Source organism: Lepisosteus oculatus, chromosome 6 (assembly GCF_040954835.1).
Source record: "Lepisosteus oculatus isolate fLepOcu1 chromosome 6, fLepOcu1.hap2, whole genome shotgun sequence".
NCBI classification, from domain to species: Eukaryota; Metazoa; Chordata; class Actinopteri; order Semionotiformes; family Lepisosteidae; genus Lepisosteus; species Lepisosteus oculatus.
In genome coordinates this window covers 49,981,663-50,006,347 of record NC_090701.1, presented here as the reverse complement: position 1 = coordinate 50,006,347, position 24,685 = coordinate 49,981,663, and the positions used below count along the sequence as shown (strand labels likewise).

The following is a 24,685-nucleotide window of genomic DNA, read 5'->3' as shown; positions in this document are numbered from 1 at the left end:
ATCTAATAAATGCTCAATGCTAGGAAAGCACCTGAAAGATTAAGTCACTTCTGAATGGATGTAAGATTTTAATAAGGCAGGGAGAAGTATATGTGACACATGGGAACAAGCCTGTCAAGAATCCAATACATTATTAAAGGACTGTTTTGGATCTTGAGTGATGTAATTCCCACTTTTCATATTCCACAGAATTCTAAACATCTTAACATCTGCAATGGTGATTTTTATTTTCCTTCCAGATTGCTGTTTCACAATCAACTGAATGAAATTATTTCTGAGGTGGGGGTGGGGGCGTGGGATAGGTGAAACCAAGAAAAATAAATACATGTTGTGCTCAAGTGTACCAGCAGTGTACCAGCAATAAAATAATAAAAAAGTGTCCATAAAAATGATCTCTTTATCTTTTTCTCGTTCATCTCATACCATTTTCAAAAAACATTGCCTGTAGTTGAGGTTGTGATGTGGTGACTGAAGTGCACATTGTTTAAACCAGTTTGCAATTGGATTGAGATTTGAGGAGCATTCTGGTCAGGGAAGGTGAATGTCTATAAATATGTCTATTCATTTGGTTTGAAATATTTTGGCCAACGAATGTGTAAAATATCTAAACATTTACTGACCATATAAAGTTTTTGTTTCACATGGACCCTAATTTTTTGGGTTGTCAGGTTTTATGTCTAAATTAATATACTGTAAAAGCTTCTTAAGCTTTTTTTGCAATGAGATTCCTATAATCATACTGCTTTCTTAGCTAAGAAAATATTTCTCCTCCAACATTGATATTCTTTTTTTTTTACTGACAGCTGCAGAATGTTAAATTTTCTTGCCTTCATTTTAGGATGGAATGTGCTATTTCATTTAGCCCATTTCCTCAAAAGTGAAATATTAGTCTTTTAATCTTGAATGCCAACTCATCACCATACTAAGATTAAACAAATATTGAAGAACCACGGCCACATTATGAGTCAAATACTTGGGTCCATCGAGTCACTTGATGTATGAAAATGTACAGCTAAAATCTAATTAAGAAAGAACATCAAAATTGCAATTTAAATAAAGAATTTAAACAAACTATGTGAATGCTTGGTGAAGGGGCTAAGGGAGAAGGAGGATCATAAAATACCCTTAACATTTCATTTTTAAGATCAGTCAGTCATCAGGCAATTGGAACAAAAGGTTAAAGTTAGTGTTTGGGTTTCAGATGTTACCATGTAGTGTCCAATAGTAATACATAGATCAAAGTAGCCATTAAGGCCATCCATTTTACTGGAATGCATCCAAGCCCAATGAGATAACCCTTCAACAAATTCCCAATCATTGCTGGTGCAAACTGTATGGTAACCTTAGGGGTCTCACATATTATTCATTTTTCTCTCTGTCTCATATATTTTGCACTGTTGGCTATTTTCTCTAAAATGCAAGTTCTAAATTGAGCCCATACAGTAGGTTTTTGTCCAGGTCCCTGAAGGCCAATTTTATTTTATAGCATATCCTAGCCTGACAGCCGGAGACTGTTCTGCACCACCTCAGTGCAAACAAAATTAGCTTTTCACAATATTTTTGCAGATGTTATAGGTCATTAATAGAATGAAACCAGATGACTGAAGCAATAAATTTGTGACTGATCCAGTTTCATATTATACCTTTGATTAATGAAATAAAGGTTAAATTTTAGGCTGCTTTTTTTGTGTGCTTTATAACTTGTGGAGATCTTCTTAACATAAGGTTTTCACACTATTTATCAATTTAAAGTGCATTTTTTTGCACTTTACAAATATTCTCATAACAGACAGAACAAACTAAAGCATTAATGAACAAGGAGCTTCACAAGAAAATAAACTATTCTTATTTGACCACAATTTTTTTCTTTAAGGAAATGTCTCAGTATTGTATGTGTTGAACTTGTATGAAGTGTATTTATTCATTTTTGTGGAGATGGTGGATTTTGCTTACATGAAAGAAAAGAGAAAACAACATTTTTGCAAAGTCTTTACTTATCTTTCCTTTAGAGTTAAGGGAATGGTGGTTAAATCTGGAAAAGTTACAGTTTCTATTTAGCTCAGCAATCATTTTGTGAAGACATGATAAGTTCTGACAGGATGGCAGGTATTGTCTGAACTACATTTCCCAGAAAGCACTAGGGAATGATATGCTCAATCATCTTCCTCAATTTGGCAAGATGATTGAGGATAAACGATGACAGATAAAAACCAGTAAGCTACAGCTACTACTGTTTTTGAGAGACCTGAGCTATGCCTTGCACCAGAAGAAGAAGGGAGTGAGTAAGCAACTTATGGATGGGCCTTTGATGGGCAATTAATTTTGTGCTTTTATGGAAAATGATTTTGCCAGTAAGCAGTATGATGCTGCGAGGGGCAGAGTCCCTGAAGGACATAACTTTCCCCGAGGCATCCCACAATTTTTATATGCTTTTCCCCTCACTAAGATGGCTGACTACGGGCAACAAACCCATGAAGGTGGACGCTGGAGCAGGTATCAGCTGTGCGGCCTTCTCCAGCACAAATAAGCAGAGCTCTGAACCAGGAAGAGGTCCTTAGACCTGGAAGAAAGTTAGAGCGAGAGCTTGAGATGCTGAAAAGAGAGAGCAAAGAAAACTAAACTAAACTGCTGGGAAAGTGAAACTACTGCTAACCACCACAGCTGCTACACAGTCACTACTGTTACGACAAGAGCCATTAAGGTGTATTGAAAGCTAGCCATGTGGGATTGAAAACTTGCAGCTATAATTAAAAGGGGGATAAGAACCTCCGAAGAAGCCTTAGCCATGAGCCCTGCAGGACTTCTGGGGCCAACTATAAAAGCTAACTACACTACACTGTAACAAAAATTATTTGGAACCTGCATTCTTATGTGAGGAGCTTTAGCTGCCTCATTGATGTCTAGAGGGGGCGTACAAGGAGGACATTATTGTTCTGTGAGTAAAGATCACTGCTTTTTTTTTACCTCTCAGGGTTTGTGATAGTCAATACCTGAATATCTAAAGATATCAGTATTTTGCATGTGTTTAGTATGATGGAGAAAGCAACATTGATTGCAGTCTTGGGAGCACTTCACTGTAGATATTTATTGACAACAGTGTGAGGGAGATTTTTTTTTTTAAATAATGAAAATGTCGGCTTTAAAGTGGACGAGCAACTCAACTTCAGCTGGAGATAGACAGCAGGAAATACCTTTCCCCTGGCTCCACTGCAATGATCCTGAACGTTCTGGTGGCAGATGAGTTTTCAAGGGAAAGACATACAGCAATGCTCTCCCTATCTCATGAGGTATCTTTGTTGTCATGACAGAAATGAGAAAAGAGCCTGGGAGAAAGAACAAAGTCTTCTGGTTGAGGGGTGTACCATTTTGTTAGTATTGCGTAGAGTAAGGGTACTACACACTTGACTGTTCTCATAGACAAAGAATTGGAGATACCGGATGAGGATCCTGAAGGTCCAAGATGGGGAAGACGGGAGCCTCACAAAAGCCTGAGAAGGGGGATGTGGAAAAGATGCTAATAGGAACGGGAGAGCTGTAACACATGAATGTGGACCTGGTGATGATGATGCCTGAGGCTTTGGAGTTTCCTACAAAAAGAAAGGAGAAAAAGTGGAAGAAAACATGGAGCTATAAACATGGAGTTACGAGGGAAATATTTTGCACTCTGGTTGTGAGAGTGTGGGAGAGGAGAAAAAGAAAATCAATTTCCCAAGAAAGTGTGGAAAAGGTACAAGCAAACATCCCCAGAGCTACCAGAATGACAGGGGCAGATGAATCGGAATGACCTGCTGTGCTACTGTGAAGTTCAAATATATCCTGAGGTCATGGAACCATGCAAAGCAAGCAAAATGCTGAGCTGGACAAACTAAATCAAGAATCCACCAATCTGGCTCAGGCGCTGAGAATAGCAACAGCCTGCAGGCAAAGAAGTAGCGATGGAAGAGACTGGAGGACAGCAACCTGTTCTCCTGTCCAGGTTGCACCCTTTGAGAAGTAAATCAGATTGCCTCAGTCCTGAAAGTGAAAGAAATGGAGAAGTGTCTGAATGAAGAAATGAAGAAAACAAAGAGATTAGGATGTCTCAGAGCCACTGTAACCAACTCAAGCCAGAGTTGGAAATAGACCAAACAAGAGATGACTTCTATTACTGAGCTCCATTCTGGGGTGTCCACAGCAGAGGTGAAAGAGAAGCTCAAGTAGACACAGGGGAAGAGTCTTCACTCCTAGGTCAGACAGGCTGTTGTTCAAAAGTGACTGCCTCTATAGAAATGACCCTCTCCTCCAGCCCTGCTGGAGACCAACCAGAGGAAGCTGGCAGAAATTGGAAACCAGGTTTCAACACCAGAGTATCCAATTGATAGAAGGAATTGAATAACAAAAATAAAAATCCATGAAAAGATCCATTGAAAAGTTAGCAGCCATTGTGTAACTGAGCTCTTTTCAACTCTTTTCATTGTGTAACTGAGCTCTTTTCATAGTATTTTGAGGAATAGTGGCTAAGAATGATGAGACAGAAATATTTTTCAGAAGTTTTTCTGCCAGATTTACATGGAGCAGAGTAACTGGTTATACAGTACACATATAAACCAAAACCTCAGGACATTCTCAGTCATACCCCCAGAATAATTGAATCTGAAGGTGAAGCTAAAAGAGACCAAGCAGTCTCAGAGTACAATACAGGCAGAGTGCTTCCTGTACAGAACTGTCCCATTCTAGTCCTCAGGATGTGATAGGTCTCTCTTTCATCTTTCAATGAGTTCCAAAACTTTAGAGAACTTGGGATAAAAATACAACTGTAAGATACTAACTCATTACTTCTAGTTAAAACTCTCTACACATTTTATTTCTTGGCCCTTTTCTAATGGCTCCATTCTCTGCTCTTTCTCGACTGTCAGTTTGTGCCTGTGTGACGCAGCCCATCTTTTATTTCCACTTATTTTAGTGTCCTTGTGTCAGCCCTTGGTTGCCCCAGGAACCCACAACATTAGCACAAGTGACTGCATTCATCCTGGAGCCATCGGACCCTGCCTAGGCTGTTTATTGGTGCCTCCGTCATGCAATTAATCACCCAATTTCAGTCTCCTTATTTAAACCAGGTTACTTCACTGGAAGGGTGCTCTGACGTTGAGATACTCACGCTAGTGCTAGGTTCAATACTGACATGCAACACACATCAGCCCAAAACCTGAAACCTGAAGCCTGGAACCGGAAGCCCCAAATCTGAAACTTGATCACCTGCCTCCTGACATTTCCCTAGAACTCCAGAATCCGACCCAGTGGCTTCTTCCCCCTCAAGCATATGCCTCTCTGCAGCGTTTGCCTTCCACACAACCAGACGTCCGTCTACCATTACTCATCACCATGTTCCAACTTGGCTGTCTCCAGTGAGTCCCGAGCCCCTCTAACTTTGGCTTTCTCCACCAGCTGCTGAAGATCGCCGAGTTCCTGCATTTGAATTTCCACCAGTAAACTGTGGCTGCCATTTTCAGCTGGCCACAGTGTGATACTCTTTATTTAGCCCAACAATACAGCTATTGCTTAGGCGATCCTGTTCCCCATGTTATTCAAGCAAAGCCGGAGCCATGAGGACATTTGTTACACATATATCCTTATGTATTTTCTAGTAAAATAGCTGTGAGAATATATATATTTTTTGCTTTAATAATGCTTTATTAATACAGGTATTTTAACTAGTGAAACATTACTTAATAGAAAAACCATTATTTATTTCAATTTCATATCAAAACATAAATTAAAGAATGTCTTTAAGCATGTTAATTAAGTAATGGACTAACAACAAATGGAAAAAATGAAAAACATGTATATGTCTTTTTACATTTATGTGCAGGTCCTTTTCACCTTTTCCCATCAAGACATTTTACTGTTCAATATTTCTGTGTTTACATCACATTTGCATTCCCGAAGTGTAGTTTGCAGAAATTCGGGCTAGTTTTTAAATTCTGCATTTCTATATATGTATATCCTAATATCATAATATCCTATTTTTTGTTAAGATTTACTCCTTACCTACAGTACATTGGCTAGAAGAAATAACTGGTAAACCTATTTTAAGCACAGTGTTTTCCATCATAGAAACGTTTTTGTTACCTGCATGTAATGCCCTGAATTTGTCTACTTTAAATGTCAACGGTCAGGTGTTTAACCAGTCTAAATCATTCTGAATGTCCTCTGCTTATTCTTTTTTTGCCAGTCCTCCTATTTGGCATAATCTGCAACCTTAACACGTTCAATAACCAATCTAGCATTTAGACTGTTGATATAAATTAGGACTAATAGTGTTTCTAATGCTGTAGTCTCCGTTGATATCTTCCCAATTTGTACATTAAGCTCTTATCTGCACTGTTTTCCATCCATTAACCAGTTTTCAATTCAAATACATGTATTTCCTTGGATCTTTTTCTGTATAAAGCTAAGCACGTCTACCTGATCAATGGTACTTCTGTTTAACATAGAACCTTGTATTTCCTCAGCATCAGCATTGCTCATTTGGTTCTATGATCCTATGATGAATTTTATCGCAATGCAACCATTTCGTCTTTTGGTATCCAATGTTACTTGGCTGATAAAATGAAAAATGTAAACACAAACACCAAGGAAAGCACAGCAGCTCAAAATTCTCATTGACTGATCTTTTCAGGAAATACCTGTGGTTAGAAAAAAAAAAGAGAAAAAACACAAGGCCTTCTGTTCACTGCAAAGGCATTTCCTGCAAGAGGGGTGTTGCATACAATGTTGGCTTGTTCAATTTTTATTATGATTGTCATTATGTCATTTGCTGTAATATGTTTTTTTCTAATTCAATCATGGGAACTTCCTCTGGCCTGAGACAAAATAAGAATTTTTATAGTTAAGATGATAGAAATCCTCCTAAAAATTCAACCAGCTTTTCTTTATCACCTGAAATTGCATCATTAGGCTTTATTATGGTAGACTTTGTGATTCTTCATTGTGAGTAAAAGTTTTTAATATAAGTTGCATCATATGATACTTTAACTTTTTCCCCTGAAATCCCATATGATACTAAATTATAACAATTTATTCAGCTATCTTCAACTTGTACAATCCTAATAGAGATAATACTGGAAATAACTCCATTGCTTTAATTTAGACCCTGTTTTTTTCTACTTCCCTTAATCACCCCAGTGCAGATTTCCTTTATAACGAGTCATTTGGATCAGCATTGTCAGTTTTCTATAGGAGTTACATAACACCTAGTGATACTCTCTCCTCTCCTTAATTTGGCAAAATTCTTGGTCTTGTAGTCAGGAGATTTGAGATCATGACTATACTGAAAGGTCAAAGCCAAATTAGTTTTTTCATAACATTTTTTAAAAACTATTTAAAAGTTTATTTTGTTTGAAATAAAAATAATTATATTTAATTTGTAGTAGATTTATTATGCATTATTATCTGTTAAACCTATCTATTAAAATATCCCTTTTATAGTATTTTATATTTTTGCAGAACTATAGTAGTGTATATAACACTACTGGGCAAAAAAAATTGATTAAGATCCAATTTACTGTGAACCAATGAAATCGGTACTTGGTGATATAAATCACTTAAAACACGATTTCTAAAGGCCTGATTTTGTGTTATCCTCCTCTGCAAAGCTGTCTCCTGCTTTAACTTTGTTACATTTAGTTTTTATACATGCAATATACTTTTCTAATGTGAAGGCCAAGGGTTTGAAACAAAATACTGATCTACTGTATTGTAATAAAATTGCAGTGCATTAATGCAATAGTAACTGTCACGGATGTCGGAAGGGACAAACCGCGGAGAGGCAGGAGAGCGGAAAAAGACCCATGTGCGTAGCATCGGAACGGGGGATTAGCCCGAGCTCAGCAGTTCAGGAGTCGAATAGAAACCAAGGCCCTCAGGCAGTGGACGTGGGGCGACCTGGATGCTAGGCGGACCTCAGGACATCCGAACGTCAATGCTGAGCGAAGGTGAATGAGTGACCCGGAAATATATATCCCCAGAAAGAGAGACACTGGAAGGACAGCAAAGCACAGGAAACTGGGGACAGGACAGAGTAGGAGCGCCCTCTGGCTGCAGGGGGCGTGACAGTAACATCCTGTGATGTTATGGAAATACTACAATACTGCAATAAATACATAATTATCAAACAGTAGTTTACATGTTTGTCACACACCAATTTAATATGCACAAGTTATAGTTTTAACTCCCTAATCTATCTTACCTTAAATTCCTTTATGTTATAATGTGCTCCTGAATGGCATAGAAATCCAAACAAGCATAGACAATTTAAATGACCAGCCCTTTTACAATCATTGGATAATGGTAATTAAAAGAGCATTTTGAATTATTTTCTGCATTTCCTTCCAGTTTTGTAGACCCTGCATTGGATCTGTAAAGAGTCATACAGTGAACATTCTGGCAAAAATCCTCAGTTATCTGTATTGTATGTTATATGAAAATAAAATAGTTTTAGTGTTACAGCATATACCGTATGAGTGTTAGAGCAAAGCCAAAGGCTTTGTGTGTAAACTTTTAAGTAGAAACTACTGTTTGTGACAACTATTTATGTGGTGACCACTTTTGCTTTTGGCTTCCTAATGGCAGCTTAAAGACAAGCATTTGTCCAGCAGGAAATCCATATTTAGTGCATCATTGACCTTTTAAGCATAATTCAAAGTTTGTTGCTTCTGCATGTATTGTCATAAGAAAGACATGTATTCTCCTCAACACTGACTTTTTCAGATAACCTTTTCAAATTTTAGTCACATGCAGTAGTTAATTAAACAAATGCTCTGTAGTGACATAGTCTTCCAGAAGTATGACTTCAATGATTTTAAAAATCTTTCATAACAGATATAACACTCAACGTACTTCCTAAACATGCTGCCATTTGGTACTACTTGCAACTCCATGAATATTTGGAAATTTGAGATTTAATTAAATATCGTATTAAAATTATATTTATTTAATATAATATAAAAATTGATATCGCACAAAATCACAGTAAATGATAGAAATCACGGAACAGATCAATCTAGATGAATCAATCAATTAAGCTTTTACCATGAAATATCAGATCTGCGTGACGATTAATACAATCCTGACAACACTGATGACCAGAAAAGATTAGCCTCTCTACAGACTGCACTCTTCATCAGCAGAGGCTTAACGAAGCTTCTTCACTGACAAACCAATGGAACTGAGCCTTTTTAGTCTTGAACAGAGAATTAGATGAGAGGACCGGGTTCAAGTATTCAAAATAATCAAAGTTTCACCCAATGGACTTCTTCAGAACACAAACCAAAAAACACCAGTGGACACTACATAGAAGTGAATCTAAAACAAAGACCAGGGACACATTTTTACACAAAGGGTTTTGGGAGTCAGGAACAATCTATCCAGCTATGTTGTAAAAGACGATGCTCTGGCTTCTTTCAAGACATGGCTGTCACGCCCGACATCTCTCCCTAGAGGGCGCTCCACTGCTCCCATTATTGTTCGTGTGATTAAGCTCTCCAGGTGTACCCTGTTAGCGTTATTATTTAAAGACCAGCTCCTCCAGTCCTCGGGGCTCATCATTAGGGTAAGATGCCGCGAGGCCCGCCTAGCACCAGGAAACCCTACGTCCGTCTCCTGAGGGCATAGGCCTCATCCCCGACACCTCCCGCTTCCTGAGCCCGGGGTCTGGAGGATCTCGTCCCGTCACCCTTGGACCTACATGTTTCGTTTGTCCGTGTGCTCCCCCCTCCCGGGGAATTTAACTTTGTCGCGTCCCAGGATGGATTTCTAGTTGATGGACTCTCGGACTGCTTTGACCTGCCCTTGGACCCGTTTGGATTTGGATGCCTTTTTGTCTTCCCCGTTCACTGTCTCACGGACTGTCACTATTATTTTGTGCACTATTAAACTATATTATATAAATTATATTTTGTGTTCCCTTTTACCACGCCTCCTGTTTTCTCCAGCTCTTACCGCATCGCATAGGGTCTTCTACAAGATCTGACACGGATTCCAGTCCGTGTTCGTGACAATAGCTGGATGAGATCATTGGATCTTTTAGATGATGGCAACAAAACAAGCTAGATAGCCTTCTCTCATTTGCAGTCTATGTTCTTATGTCCTGCTCAAAAAATTATACTTATGGTTTGGCTTCCAAGAAACAGAAAAGGCACTGGCATGAGGATTTTCTCAATCTATTACTGTTCAGTAAGGTGGCTCTCAATCTGTACCAAAGCTTTTTTTTAATTAAAAAGCAGTTTCTTTCCACTTTATAGTTCTATCACTATGCCAGTTGGCCTAAACAGTTCAATATTTAGCATGGTGCTCACCATGATCTACTTTGTCTTCCAGGTCTGCCAAAGACAAAATGTTATTAATTGCCAAATAAAACCACTCTCTGCTGTCACCTCAGATTTCCTCTGGCCCACTAAAGATGGCAATTCCATCACTCAACTGTCATCATATTACCCCTGAATGGCCTCTCATCATGCAGATCATTTTTATGCAGACTGCATGTTACCAGAATTCTGCTGGTTATTCCTTTAGAATTTCTGCAGAAGCCACTAATGTCTGAAAGCAATTAGTATAGTGACCCTCTATTTTTTAGAACATGGCCTCTGCCTCATCGAGCTGGTTTCCTGTTTGCTCTGAACTAGTAGGCTGATAAAAGCAGAATCCCTCAATCTCTAGAAAATTTCTTATCCAGACAGGCTATCATCATCATGAACCAAGTAATTCTCATTACTCTAGTGGAGCATGGTCATATCTTTCTTATTCTTGCTTCAATTAAACTCATGTATTTTTGAGCAAACAAGGAACACTTAGCTTTTGTATGAAATCACTTGAGTTGAGCTCAGTATTTTGTTATCCCAAGGAACAATACTACAGAATCATTGTTAGAAAATTTGCTATTGCGTTTTAATTGTACATATCTATAAAGCTAAAGATTAAAAAAAAACTTCTTTAGGGCATAATATTAAATTGTGGCCAAACTAGGTTTGCAACAAGATATTAAAAATATCTGTTTAACTGAATCACCCACGTGATTACATCAGTGAGGTACACATAAATAGTAGTAGCTTTATTCCAAGCTGAAAAGAGAAGAAACAAAACACAACATTTCAGCTGTGAAGCCTTCTTCAGGTGTGAGAAATATAGGACAGTACGCAGCTACCCACAAGAACACATAAATAGTGTTCTTTATTTACAGTACACGGAAAATGAACCCAAACAAATAAAAAAATCGATGCTTTCTCAAAGCTCTAACTGCGCTTTTTCAGTGTTGTGTATAAGTAGCTGGGCACTAAGAGAGGTATCAATCTCTCTCCCCGGTTGTTTAAAAAAACTCACTCTTAATGGGCTAATCCTTCAGTCATTCTCTCTGATGCAGTGCATCAGATGGTCAGGTGACTGAGGGTGGCACATTATTTCCCACTGCATTCTGGGGAATGTAGTTTTGACAAGAATCTCCATCTTGTCTCCATCTATCACTCTCTCACAATGCATAATATATAATATTATTCTGTCACTGCTTAAGTCTGCACAGAACAGCTGGAGAATTCCTCCTACCCCATCAAACATTTGTTTCAACACATGAATCAATTATTGACAGATATTTGCCATGATAAAACTATTCAAAATTTTCTTAATCCCAAAATACATATATTTCTATCTTCTTTAATAATATCTAATCCCAGCCACTGGAAATTGCTATGATTTACAAGATCTGTAGGACATTTTGCAAAAAGATTACTGACAAATTATAAGCAATTTCATTACTTCTTAATATTTCTTGACGATCACTCAACTGACCTTGAGATCAAAATCAAGCAACTGTTATTTGTGTTTCTTCAATTTCTCCTGAGAATATGAATATCTGATGTAGTAAAATGATGGATAATGGCAACTTTCTATTAATTGCCTTAAGAAAAAAGTCAGAAAGATGACTGTGTTTCAGGTGAATGTTTTCCATGGTTATCTTAGTGTAAACATGTTCTGAATGATGGCTTTGAAAGATTGGGAAAATGTATCTTTGGAAATTGTCCTAGAATTACAAAAAAGAGAAGAAGACGATGAAGTCATGTATTCATTTACTTTAATTGCAGGACACACTGAGGAAAACAGGCCAGCTTTTAGGCATTTTTTAGTAAGTCCCAATGAAGTTTAATTACAGACTTGAGAAGAGCCTCACTGGAGTCTGGCAGAGTGTACTTACTCATTTGTAATCCCACAGGGGTTTAAATGTACATTACCCATAAACATCCTTATCCTTTAACAAAATTACAACATGTATGTTAAAAAAAACCTTCTTAACTCAAGCCAAGAGTGTTTCACAGAAAACCGCTTAGTTTGTAGTGAATATTAACTGGCTTCCATCTCACAACATGTGAACCCTTAATTGCCTTATATAATATAATTGGTTATAGTACACACTGAAACACTTTAGGGATACAGCCACAGATTTAAAATAAATATTGGACATGGTTACGTTAGGTTAGGTCTGTATGTGTAAGCTATTACACGTCTGACACACAGAGCTTGACGTTACAACCCCTTAGAGATGGTTCTTGAGCACTTCTCTGCTCTTGCCATCATCTTGAGTTTGGAGGTGGGTGCTTTGGTGCTGTGCAGATTCTGTTTTTTGAGACAATGTCTGACCTTTCTCATCTTCATCCATTCAGATGCTCTGATGATTACTTCCATTGCCATAGCGAAGGCCAATGGTGAGAAATCCTGCCATTAGGCCTATCTCCAGGCTCTGCTATTTGCAATGTGTTGTCGGAATGTTATTGCAAAGAGCTGTTTGTTAAACTGTATTTCAACAGCACATTATAGAATCTTCTATAAAAAGGCAAGCTGGATTTAGGACTTGGTTGTTATGTTAGGTTGTAAAGGCCCATGTTTGTTTTTTCAAGCACAGGAATTTTAAAGGCCATTGGTACCACTCCAGAGCTCTAGGGCTCATTTGTTGAAGATGTTTAGGGCAGAGGGTTAAAAACCAAAATTGAAATTGAAAACAGAAGGATTAGGATCTGGTAAACAGGAGGTGGGTTTCATACTCAATACCAATTTACTAAGACATGCAATTTCAGATTGAAAGAAAAAAGATAGAGGAGAACCAGCAAAAACAGATATGCAGGGAGGAGGTGCAGTAGTGGCAAGAGTGGTGGAGAGAATGTGATGCTGGATATTCCACGTTAAGGGTGAGGCAGGTAATGTAGTAGACCAGTTAGGATATAGCAATTGACTGATGGTGGAGAACAGGTATGTAGGACTGTTTTGGTTGTTCTGAATGATATGGGATAAACAGCTGTATCTAGTAGACTGCATTGCATCTTTGTATTCAAACTACTACTCCTTTGAAGACTGTAGGTGTACATTCAAGCCAGAAGGACGCCACCTACGTTTTAGAACTGTCATAAATGAAAAATGAATGCAACTGGTCAGGATTCCATGAGGCACAGTGAGTATGGAATATAGATCGAGTTTTAAGAAGAGCTAAGGTATCAAGAGTTGCTAAAATAGATTAAATATGTGTCCCTTGTCGTCTGTGTATCGATGTAGGAAAGAAAAACAATGTAGAATCAGCAAAACTATTCTGGTCACCTGATTTCCAGTTTGCAAAATGTTACAATACATAAAGTTGAAGATTGTGAGGTAGGGGATTCTAGATCAAAGTAAACAGCCATGTGATCAAAAAGATGAGACAGATGAGATTCAATATAAGATATGTGTGAAACAACAGAGTCATTTACAGTACAAGGACTAACTCTGTGTACCAATTCTCACACTTACAGTACATCCTTCAAGTCTGCACTTCTGTGATGTAGAGCAAGTGTGGACTTCAAGCGTGCAAACATTCGAGGTTATTAAAAGGATAATCGGCCACTCTCACGTGACGTCACTCGCTGGTTGCGTGATACTCAGTTACTCAGCTCATGGTGAAAATGCTGCCTTTTGTTGATGCTTCTTTTACAGTGGCTAAGTACAGTACATGCCGGCACATATTTTAAAAAAATATATTTTTTCATTCTCCACTCTTTCAAATTTGATGAAATTCAATTTCCTGTCGTTTTGTCATTATACATAGTTGTGACAGACACATCGTGTTCATTCATGCTGAGCAGGCTCGACTCAAAAGAGAGGTGAAGTAAACTAAGGAAAACGTGGCAATACCATTCTCTGTTTATTCAAAGATTTGTACTACTAAACAAGTTTCACATTGTCTGTCCCAGTACAAAAATGAAAGTACGAGGAAGATAACACGTTCATTCACGTTCCGTCAAGGTAAACTTAATAAATTTGGCAATACTTCAAAGCTTTGTACTGTTAAATATGCGTACTATAAATATTCCATGTGCAAAACACACCAATATTCATTAAACAAAATAATCATCAGTGGAAACAGGGTGATGAAATAAAAACTTTGTACCAAAACTTCGTAGAATACACAGTATGAATCTAAAGAAGCCTAATGAAATTTTGTTTTTACATAAAATATTATGATTTTTTAAATCCGTAAAAAAGTTCAGTTTTACTAACACGTATTTAATTTAATTCCCCACGGCAACTTCTAGCCGCTTTGGGATAGGCTGTAACATGAAAGGTCACCATTGTGCAGAGAAATGGGGGTGGTTCCCATCAGTGGAGTCCACTCTGATGAGGACTTCAGAGACAGGCGCATTGGGGGCGCTCGTGAGCACCTCTGTGAAACACAAATTTACAAATGGGCCACCAGAAACCAGAAAGCGGGAATGCACATATGAAGGGCGCGAGTCTGCTAGTGTGGGTGTTGGGATAAGTCCGTGAGTTGAATTGAAAACCAACTAGGGGAGACCAAAGCATTCCAAAAAAGTTAGAAAAGAGTTGGAAAATATATTTTCTATGATGACTGACGGTACCCCTGCTATGGTTGAAAGAAGGGAAGGGATTTATTAAGGTCTTTTCGGGTCACATTGGCCATTTCTGTTTCAAAACATTTAAGCCTTTGCACTTTTTTAAGCAAACATATTTCATATAGTCCATGCATGCTAGTAAATTGTATTGATAGTAAAGAAAATTTCAAAGTGTAAGGACTCAAGTGGGTGGCACAGAGGTGCTGTGGTTAGCATTGCTGCCTGGGTTTATTTCCTGAGGTGCTATCAACATGGAGTTTGTATGTTCTCCCCATGTTCATGTGGGTTTCCTCTGGGTGCTCCAGTTTCCTCCCACAGTTCAAAGACATGCTGGTAGGTGAATTGGCTCCTGGGAAAAGTGGTCCTAATGTGAGTGTGTGTGTGGTTGTCTGTGTGAGTGCCCTGTTTTGGACTGGGGTCCAGTCCTTGGTGTATCCTGCCTTGTGCCCACTGCTTCCCGGGACAGGTCCTGGCTCCCCCAAGAATCTGTTTTGGATAAAACCGTTAGAAAATTGATGTATGGGAGAATTCAAGCAAATCATTTGGGACATGAAGCAATTTTTTTTCTTTATAGCTTTAGAAGGAATGAGCGTTTGAGAAGCTGTATCAGCCTTACTCACTAGAGCTACCACACACACTGTTCAAGGTTTTACAGAAGACACAAATGGGCAGATGATCTGAAGGGCAAAAGTACTCTCAGCCTGTCAAATATGTCTGAAAAGCAATGAAAAATGTATAACAAAGTGGTAGATGTCTCCTTTTTCTTTTGTAAAACCATTTCCTTTTAAATGGATGTTGTCAACATGAATTAGTTTTAGATTTGCGGCTACAGTTGATAAATATCTGTATCAGCAGCATTAGCTGCTTGGCCTAATTTTGTCAGAGTTACAAAGTTATTGTTTTGAGCCAACTGTCAATTAGCACTCCTGCATACTGTCAGAAAAGAGCAAATCCCAGTGTATCAGCAATAGCCTGGCATCTTATCTCACTGCAGCTTATGCCTTCTTATCACAGAGTTTAAAGTGATATGAACTTCAGCACATGCAATAGGTGATATCGTTAAGAAATATTTAAAAATATTCCAAAAAATCTTAGTTACAAAACACTAAATGTGCTTAGAGTCAGTGTAGTGTAAGCATTTGTTACCTCACCTTTAAATACAAAAAAGGAGTACAAAAACATATATTTACTTTGTTTTTTAAAGGAAATACATCAAAATCTGATCCTTGCTTTATACTACACTTTATCCTCGCTGTATATTACATTAACTGCTCCGAATCTGATTGTATTTTTATTAGGTAAGTGAACAAAAATGATGGTGCAGTAATAATCATTATTATAACTATACTGTTGTCATATGACACCCACTGTTAAGAAGTAAATAGTACTGTTATATTGTGTGGGGTGCAACTTTAATAACACGTATACATTTTCACTCCACCACATATTGTGGATGCACATTGACGTGACTGTGCTCTTGCATTAAGTCCCAGTGCAGTGAAGTAGGCAGAAGATAAACATGGAAAAAATCCTTTCTGAAATGGAATCAATTATAAGATAAGAATACAAAAATCCATACAACAGAGTTTCTTAAGTTCCAATAAAAATGTCCTAGTACATTGCCACATATTGAAAAGTACTATCATGATGAAAAACTATCATGGGAAGTTTTTTTTCAACAGTTACCTTTTTAAAATGTTTGGCACATTGAGCAAAATAAGGATAAACTGTGTTTGGTTTATGGATTGCTTTTACTTTTAATTATGTTACTTTTGGTAGAAAATTTTTTATAGGTTATTTTTATGTTCATTGTGTGACATGCATTTGCTACTGTATTAAGTGTTGTGATAATACTATTAACTTGTATGAACTTGTATGAGTCACCAGCATAACATAAGAAAAAAAAGTATACAAATGATTGAGCTCTATATTCCATCCCTCATTTTTATAATACTTTTATTTTTATTGCAATACTATGTTTACAATATGTATTATTATAGTTTACATGGTTTATTAAAGGATAAAACGGTCATTTAAATATGCAAGATGTTAAGATTTGAGATTATTTGGTGTTCATTAAACATTCATATTGATTCAATTCTACATTCATACCAGATCGCTATTTGAAGTTACGATTTATGATTTACCTTACTTAGAGATATCCAAATCCTAACAGGAGATATCTTAAAATGATTAATTATATACAGAGTATATATCAGATAATGATATCTCAACATATCCTATACTGTAATAATCTACTATTTAGTACTTTTAAATACATTAAGGATAAATTATATGCTTTTTGAAATGTACAGTGCCTTGAAAAAGTATTCACCCCCTTCCAATGATATGTAGTAGATATATAGATTTAAATAAAATTGACATTCACTATTCTATCTGGTATTATGAAGAAAAAGTGAAGACCTGAAATCCACAACATTTGTTTGCAATAGGAAAACATGGTTGGAGATGCAAATTTACAATATAAAGGAAAAAAGCCTAACAGAACATAAAATATGTCTTGTCATTAATATAAATCTGCATTATAGTACCAGAGAACCTAGAGGAAAAATCATTTATAAAATTTTAGGAGAAATACTGCCAATAATAACCATACATTTACTTTTGATTTACGAAGTCAAGATAAAGGCAATAACATCCTAGATCTAAAAAAGAAACGGACCCACTCACATCACAATACAGCACTTTGTAGATGGGTAAGTGGTAAAGGAAGAGTCTGATCTGAAACATAGTGTAGTGTGGGAAATAAACACACAGAAGAGTGGGAATGGAGGTGCTCTTTTATAAATTGATGGTGTCCTTGGTTGCGTCCCTTTCCCAGACTTGTCTGGGAACCCACGACCTCTCTCCGGCGACCAGTTGCTTTCTCACCTCCTCGTACAGGACCCACTACCGAAAGCCGGCAGGTTGGCATTAGCCACCATCGACTCACAGTCGTGGTCGGAACACCACACTGGGGACACAGCTGCGGACTCCAGGGAGCAGGTCGTGTGCATGAAGACGTAGTCCATTCTACTGCACACTCCCCTGGAGTTTCTCCAAGTCGTTCCTGCGTTGTTTGGGCAACATCGTCTGAAGGCGTCCCCCAGGGAAAATTGCCTGAAACTGCGACTCCAGCTCTGCCAAACTTGGCCAGGTCCATCCTTTCCCACCACCCTTCTCCCAGGGCTGACATCACCAGCCCCGCAGCTTGTCTGTTTGGTGTCTCATCACTGTATGGTGGAGGCGCTGCAATAGCAACAAGACTTACCCCATATTGCCCTTACCATTTGGCGAAAACATCTCTAGGTCTCCCTGCACTACGCAGCTACTCCCCTGAAGTCTCTTCGACACAAATAGCTTGTTCCAAGAAAAGAAAACTAAAATTAGAAATGTTCTCACATTGTGGTCAGCATAGGCTTTAACAAAGCAAATCTCCTATTCCATGTAAGCATCTTTGGTCTCTGTGTCCTGACAGTCATCTTTTTAAGGTTCTTTCACCAACCTAACACAGTCTATGCAGTGAGCAGCAATCTTTACATGGATTTAATCAATGCACTGTTGCTGAAGTGTGTGGAGGTGCAGTACAGTAGAGTTGAAGGAAGAAAACAGAGAAATAATAAAAAGATAGTACATCACAACACTTTCCAAAGAACAAACAATAATGGTCTAAAGTATCGCCATTCTAATGAATCTGTGATTTCCATTGTGAGGAAATGGCAGTTTCAGCCAAGATGGTGGCATTTGCAAGAACTGCATTTTCCAGAAAGCTGTGAGGACTGTCCTGTCACCCTCAGCCATCTGGCAGGTTTTGGGGTAATTCAGGGGTAATTAGAGTCCAGCTGCTGGTATTATCTGCTATCTGGTAACAGATACTATGTGCATTGACTCAGGAGCATGAATACTTATGTAATCAACACATTTTAGTTTTTGATTTTTCTTTGTAGTTTTTGCTGACATGCAACCCCTTAAAGTGTTCAATCTGATTGTTTACATTTTGATGAAAAAGATTCACTTTAAAACACAATAGGGCATAAATAGTGTTTTAAACCAGGGGACTATTTCATACTCTGTAGCGAAATAAGGACAAGGGGTCAGAATTGGAAACTAAACGGGAATTCATTTAGAATGGGGAAATGTAATTGTTTCTTTAAACAAAGTGTTTGGGAATTCTGGAGTAGGATTTTCAAGCTGGTTAGTTGAAACCCAAACACTGGATAATTGGTTTCATTAAGTTTCTAAACCACCAAGCAGGCAAGATGTCCTGAATACATTCCTATATTCATGTTACCTAGGCAGCACATATCTCACAAAGGTATTAAATTAAATCTCATACAAGTATCGAATTGCTAAAATAAACAAAAATAAACAGAGTAAAACACATATTGTTAATGTACATATCTCCAGTTCACTCTTCGGTGAGAATATATCTCTGTGGGATATTTGCTTTATATTATTTTCATGAAAATAAAAAGCCGAAAATAGTAAGCATAAAATATACTGATGGAAGAAAGAAACTCAACATTTTCTGGGATGAGAATACTACAGTTACAGCTTATGTACTTTCACAAAAAGTTGTCAATTTGTTTTAAGCCCTCTGACCAGCAATATAGCTTGTGCAGTGAAGCATTGCAATTTGCCAATCACACGAAAGCTTGTTAGGTGCACTTTTACCCAACGAGGTCCAGGTGGAACACCTCTAAAAAGGCCTTAATTCAAATGGCAGACACAATGCCTGCATCAGGCTCCATGCTGCTGGCCTTAGAGCACGGCGACCTGTCAGAGGCCCTCTGCTCACACCTCCTAGATGTCACACCCTACTGGCTTGGGCCAGACAGAGGCTGCGATGGACCTCTGGCATAAGGTCCTCCTCACGGACGAGTCACTCTTCAGCCTGTTCCACGCAGACGGGAGGGCCAGAGTGTGGAGGAGGAGGTGTTGCGTTTCTTTTTTCCATCTGTACATATTCTCTGTTCTTCTCCCCACTGAGAGCTGATGTGTGGTACAGGCATATCCAGGTGGGGTTACACATTGGTGGTGGTAAAATGGTGTGCCCATTACCTGTGAAAGCCTTTGAGTGGAATATAAGGAATTATTATTATTATAGCTCTTTTTTATTTTTCAGTCTTTCATTTTGAGGGAACTCACTTTGGTACAAAAGTGAAACCGATGGATAAGGGTTAGAGTAAGACTTCTTTGATATAATCAGGAGTTGAGCAAGATATGAACATCAAGACGTTACTCAAACATTTCTACTTATGTTTTCTATTATTATATCAGGTCTGACATTTATTAATACTGCATAGTTTGGATGAAAAGGAACTAAGCTTGAGGTTAACATTGCTGCCTCACAGAGCCAGGGACCTGGATTCAATTCCTGGGGTGCTATTTGTATGGAGTTTGTAATTTCAAATTGATTAGAATCTTCAAATATCTAATCACGACTACCCTAGATAAGCTGCACATGAGCAGCTGATATGAAATCTTTAGGAAACTAATCCTTCATGTTTCCCAATTAGATCCTATTGACACATTATACATTCCCTCTCATTTACAACATTAGTTCCTCACACATGCATAAAGCTTAAAGTCTGCTTTTTGTACAACATTCAGAGATCTACAAGGATTAACTAATTTATATAGATTGGAAAAATGACTGAAAAGGGCAGAATAATATAAAATGTCTAAGACATTAATGTGTATCAATATATCTACCTATTATTTTTCAGTCACTGATGTACTGTGCGACAAGAAGATCCCTTTGCGCCTAAAATCCAAAGCCTACCGCTTAGTGGTCTGACCAGTGGCCCTATACGGAACTGAATGCTGGCCAGCGAAAAAGAAACATGAACAGGCACTACGATGGAAATGAAGATGCTGCGATGGACCCTCGGCTTGACAAGACTAGACCATGTCATGAATGAAGAGGTGCGAAACACACTCAAAGTCGCCCCAATCACTGAGAAAATGAGGGAATCGCGCCCGCACATCAATGGCAAAGACCGCCCTCGAATTGAATGTGGAAGGCCGCCGGCCCCGTGGACGACCATTACGCGCTGGCTGGATCGGCTGAAAGACAACATGCGCCTGGCAAAAGTCACCTGCCGAGACGCCGCAGACCGTGCGAAGTGGAAGAATCGGTGCCTAACCCTAACCCTAACCCTAACCCTAACCCTAACATAAGTGGGGAAATGCGAAGAAGAAGAATAGATTTTTCAGTTATATTAGATTCCACTGGGTTATTTTTAGGAAATAACTTTCATGTGCTTCTTAATACAGTACGTCTAATATAACTGTTCAGGTTTCTATGTACTGTTTTTTTATCTACCTGCCCATCAACACATTTGGAGAGCACTTTTCCTGGCAAGGCTCTCAGTCAATAGTAGTTTACTTCAGCTCAAATCATCCTCCCAATCAGTTCTGAAAACTTGCTTCAAAAAGTGCTTGTTCTGGAGCTAAAGTTGGTGTGGTCAGTGTCAATTTAAAGATACAGAAGAAATCACAGAAAAGACAAAATTATATCTTAAGAAATTCAATTACAAGAAAAAATATTAGAAACATTTTTTGCGATTACTAGAGACTAACCTGCAAATCTGAATAAGCCAGACATCAAGGAAGATAAACATGCAGTTTATTTTACTAATACCTGGAATTTCAACAGCAAACATAGTATACTAAAAACATCAATCACCCTTTTAAAAGATAACATACTGGTACTTAAAAAAGCTGGAGCCTGGAAAAAAGATGTATTCTCATTTCTTTTAACATATTCAATTATTTATTAATGCAAATTCTTTTTCAGTATTCCTTTATTTCACAGAAAAAGGAGAATTTTTCATCACACTGACAGCATCCCATTAATAAAACAGCATTACTTTGCATGCAGTCATCTTTATTCCTGATATTTCTGACTCACAGCTTATAATATCCCTGCTCATTTCCACACTATAATTGATGGCGTTACAGCCTTCTGCAACCCAGAAAAAAAAGGTTAGTGTGTCAATGGTTATGTGTTTTTGAAGAAAACACAAAATATGATTAATTCATGCATACCTTGAAGCTGTGGATGCCATTTTGTGTTTCTGCTTTAACAACGAGAGAATATTAAAAAGTGAACCTCCTTCGTTTTTATTTTTCCCTTCTATGTGTTGTAGTTTTTGTTCATGATGAGATTACAATATTATTGTCAATTAACTTGATATAAAGGTGGAACGTGTGTATGTGTGGGGAAATATTGTGTCTCAAATGTTCTCGTCTGAGAAATAAGTTGAATTGTTTTGTTCCCTGTAGCACTGTGGCAACCAATATTCTACCGTAATTATTATATATAATTATATAATATCGTTTTGTTTTTTGTTAACAAATTGTTTTTAGTTTGAGCTTTCGGAACATCATTTAATGTTTATAATTTGATTAAAATCATTAAGAAAGATCATATTTAAATGTACTGTTTGAACTATTTAGTATGTGGGAGCTTTAGAATTCCTAAACAATTCTCTTACATAATGAACTTAAAATTCTTCTCCATGATTGAGCCACTGCACAGCTGGAGTGACATCTGGCACATCTGGACATATAATTTAGGAGAATGGTGCAGGTATCTTAACAGGGGCATTCAGAGAGTTCCAGCATAACTAAACAGCACACAGATGGAGCTTCATATTCTTTTCAGTCAGGATTTAGATAGAGATACAAAACTATAACTGCGGTTCTCAAGGTACTGTATGACTTTTAGATTATTTTTAGATGAGTATGGATCACTTAATATTTTTTTATTTAAGCGATGTTTTTGATACTGTCAATCATTTCATTCTAATTGATCACATGGGAAATTATGTAGGGATTAACGATTCTGTCATTTACTGGTTTGGCTTTTATTTGACTACCAGGAGCAGAGGAACGGATGTTCCCACTTACCCAGGGTGTTCCACAAGGTTATGTACTAGACTTTTTTAGTATTTACATGTCTTCTGTTGGACAGATTATTTATACGGTATACCTTCATGAACGAGGCTGTTTCTTGGGTGACGCTCAGATTTTTTCCTAGAACAAATCACACACTAAAGTTGCAGTTTCTTTACTTTACAGGTGCCTGTTCAATATTAAGATATAGATGCAAAAGAACTGTTGGTGACAAGGCTGAGGTCATATTCATAGACATCGTCAACTGCATAGTCAACATCAGTTTTGTAAGCTTGTGGAATTTGGTATTGATGTCAACTCCTTCAAAGTTTTGATGGGGGTTAGCAACTTCTGGTACCACTGCTGAATCTAAATTACATACTAGCAATGTCACAAAGGTATCTTTTTCCACCTGCAGAAAACTGATTGGTTAAGACCCCCTTGTGCCACCTGTTTGATCTTTAGTTCATCAAGATCAGAATACTTTAATACCTTACATACAGGACTAAAGTTTAAGCTATTAAATAGACTTCAATATGTCCAGTGAAGTGAGTGAACTAAAAGTACTCTGCATTGGTAATGCCAATCCTCTGTAAATTGCACTGGCTCACAGCAAAAGTTTGAGTTGATTTTAAGGTTTTTCTGCTCACATACAGTATAAAGCATTGAGAGTTCTGACACAATTACACATTAGTTTAAGAATTTATTGTCTGTGTATAGTTCAGCTCTTAATTTGAGATCTGGTCATTTGATTCAGGTCTTCTTACTCTGTGGAAGATCGGTTTCGTCAACTGATCCTTCTCGTATTGTACCATGTCAGTGGAACTTACGGCCCTGTTCCATCAGAGACTCTGTGAATGTGGGCTTTCTAAAAAATCATTTGACTTTTACTGTATTCTGTAATTTTTTTGTACCCTTGAATTCACAGTCATTTGCATTTACAGTACTGATTTTTTTCTCCAGCTTACTTTTTCTGCTTTTCTGCATTAAGTGAGTGCTGTTGTACAGTGCTTTGAGTTTGTTGAAAGCCACTCATAAACAAATTTATATTATTAGTGTTATTAGTATATCGCTAATGTAACCTATTGTATATTCACTCGGATCCATTTCCTTTGAGGGTTGTGCTGTGCCAGTGCTAATAAAAGGAGATTTTTTTTTAAAAAGAAGAGGGTAGAGAAAAAAGATGAATAAGAGAATGTACATCTATAAAATTGCCTATCCTGTCTGGTACTGCACACTACTTCAGTTTGTACCACTGAGGGTTGAGATTGTGCATCATCTTCCCACAAATCCTTTCATCTTTTGTCTGTATACTCAGCATCCAACCAATTACTTACAACTGCATTATGTATGAATCAGTCCAGGAAAATACTACTAACATTTTGGTAGGCAGCATGGGTTTCCAAATGCTAATATGAGCAGTGAACTTTTTGCCAGTTACAAGACAATTTAAGATTTATAGAAACTTGGAATTTACAGACAAAACAATAGACTGTGCAGCAAAAACAATATATATATATACAGTATACTGTATAACTTTTAAAAATGTTCCAGAAAATACTGTTATTTGTTTCTCTGTGACATATTGTACTTATTTTAAGATTTAATAAAAGAAAGCAACCATTCATGTCACCAGTGTGTGTTCAGAGTGTATATATTATAAGTGTATTGTATCATACAGAGAAACATTGAGTACAGAATATGCATTTATTGGCGGAAAGCTTGAACGAACACAAACATACACACTCATAAACATTGAGTAGTCAAATAATTGATTTTCTCTCTATCCCTAACAGTTATCATTTGAAAAGAGTTATTTCTGAGTAGGATTAAAAATCCAAAGCAAATCAGTTGTAATATTACACTGTGCATCTACTAGTTCA

The 24,685-nt window shown here is 37.6% G+C and overlaps 1 protein-coding gene across 1 annotated transcript in view; it reads left to right on the top strand.

Annotated features, from left to right (window-relative positions):
- ca8 (carbonic anhydrase VIII) overlaps window positions 1-20,648 on the top strand; it is a 94,196-nt gene extending 73,548 nt beyond the window's left edge. The window contains exon 10 of the mRNA XM_069191530.1: window positions 20,630-20,648. The gene's annotated coding sequence lies outside the window, so the exon portion shown is untranslated. The remainder of the gene's footprint in view (window positions 1-20,629) is intronic.
- Window positions 20,649-24,685: the final 4,037 nt, after the last annotated feature.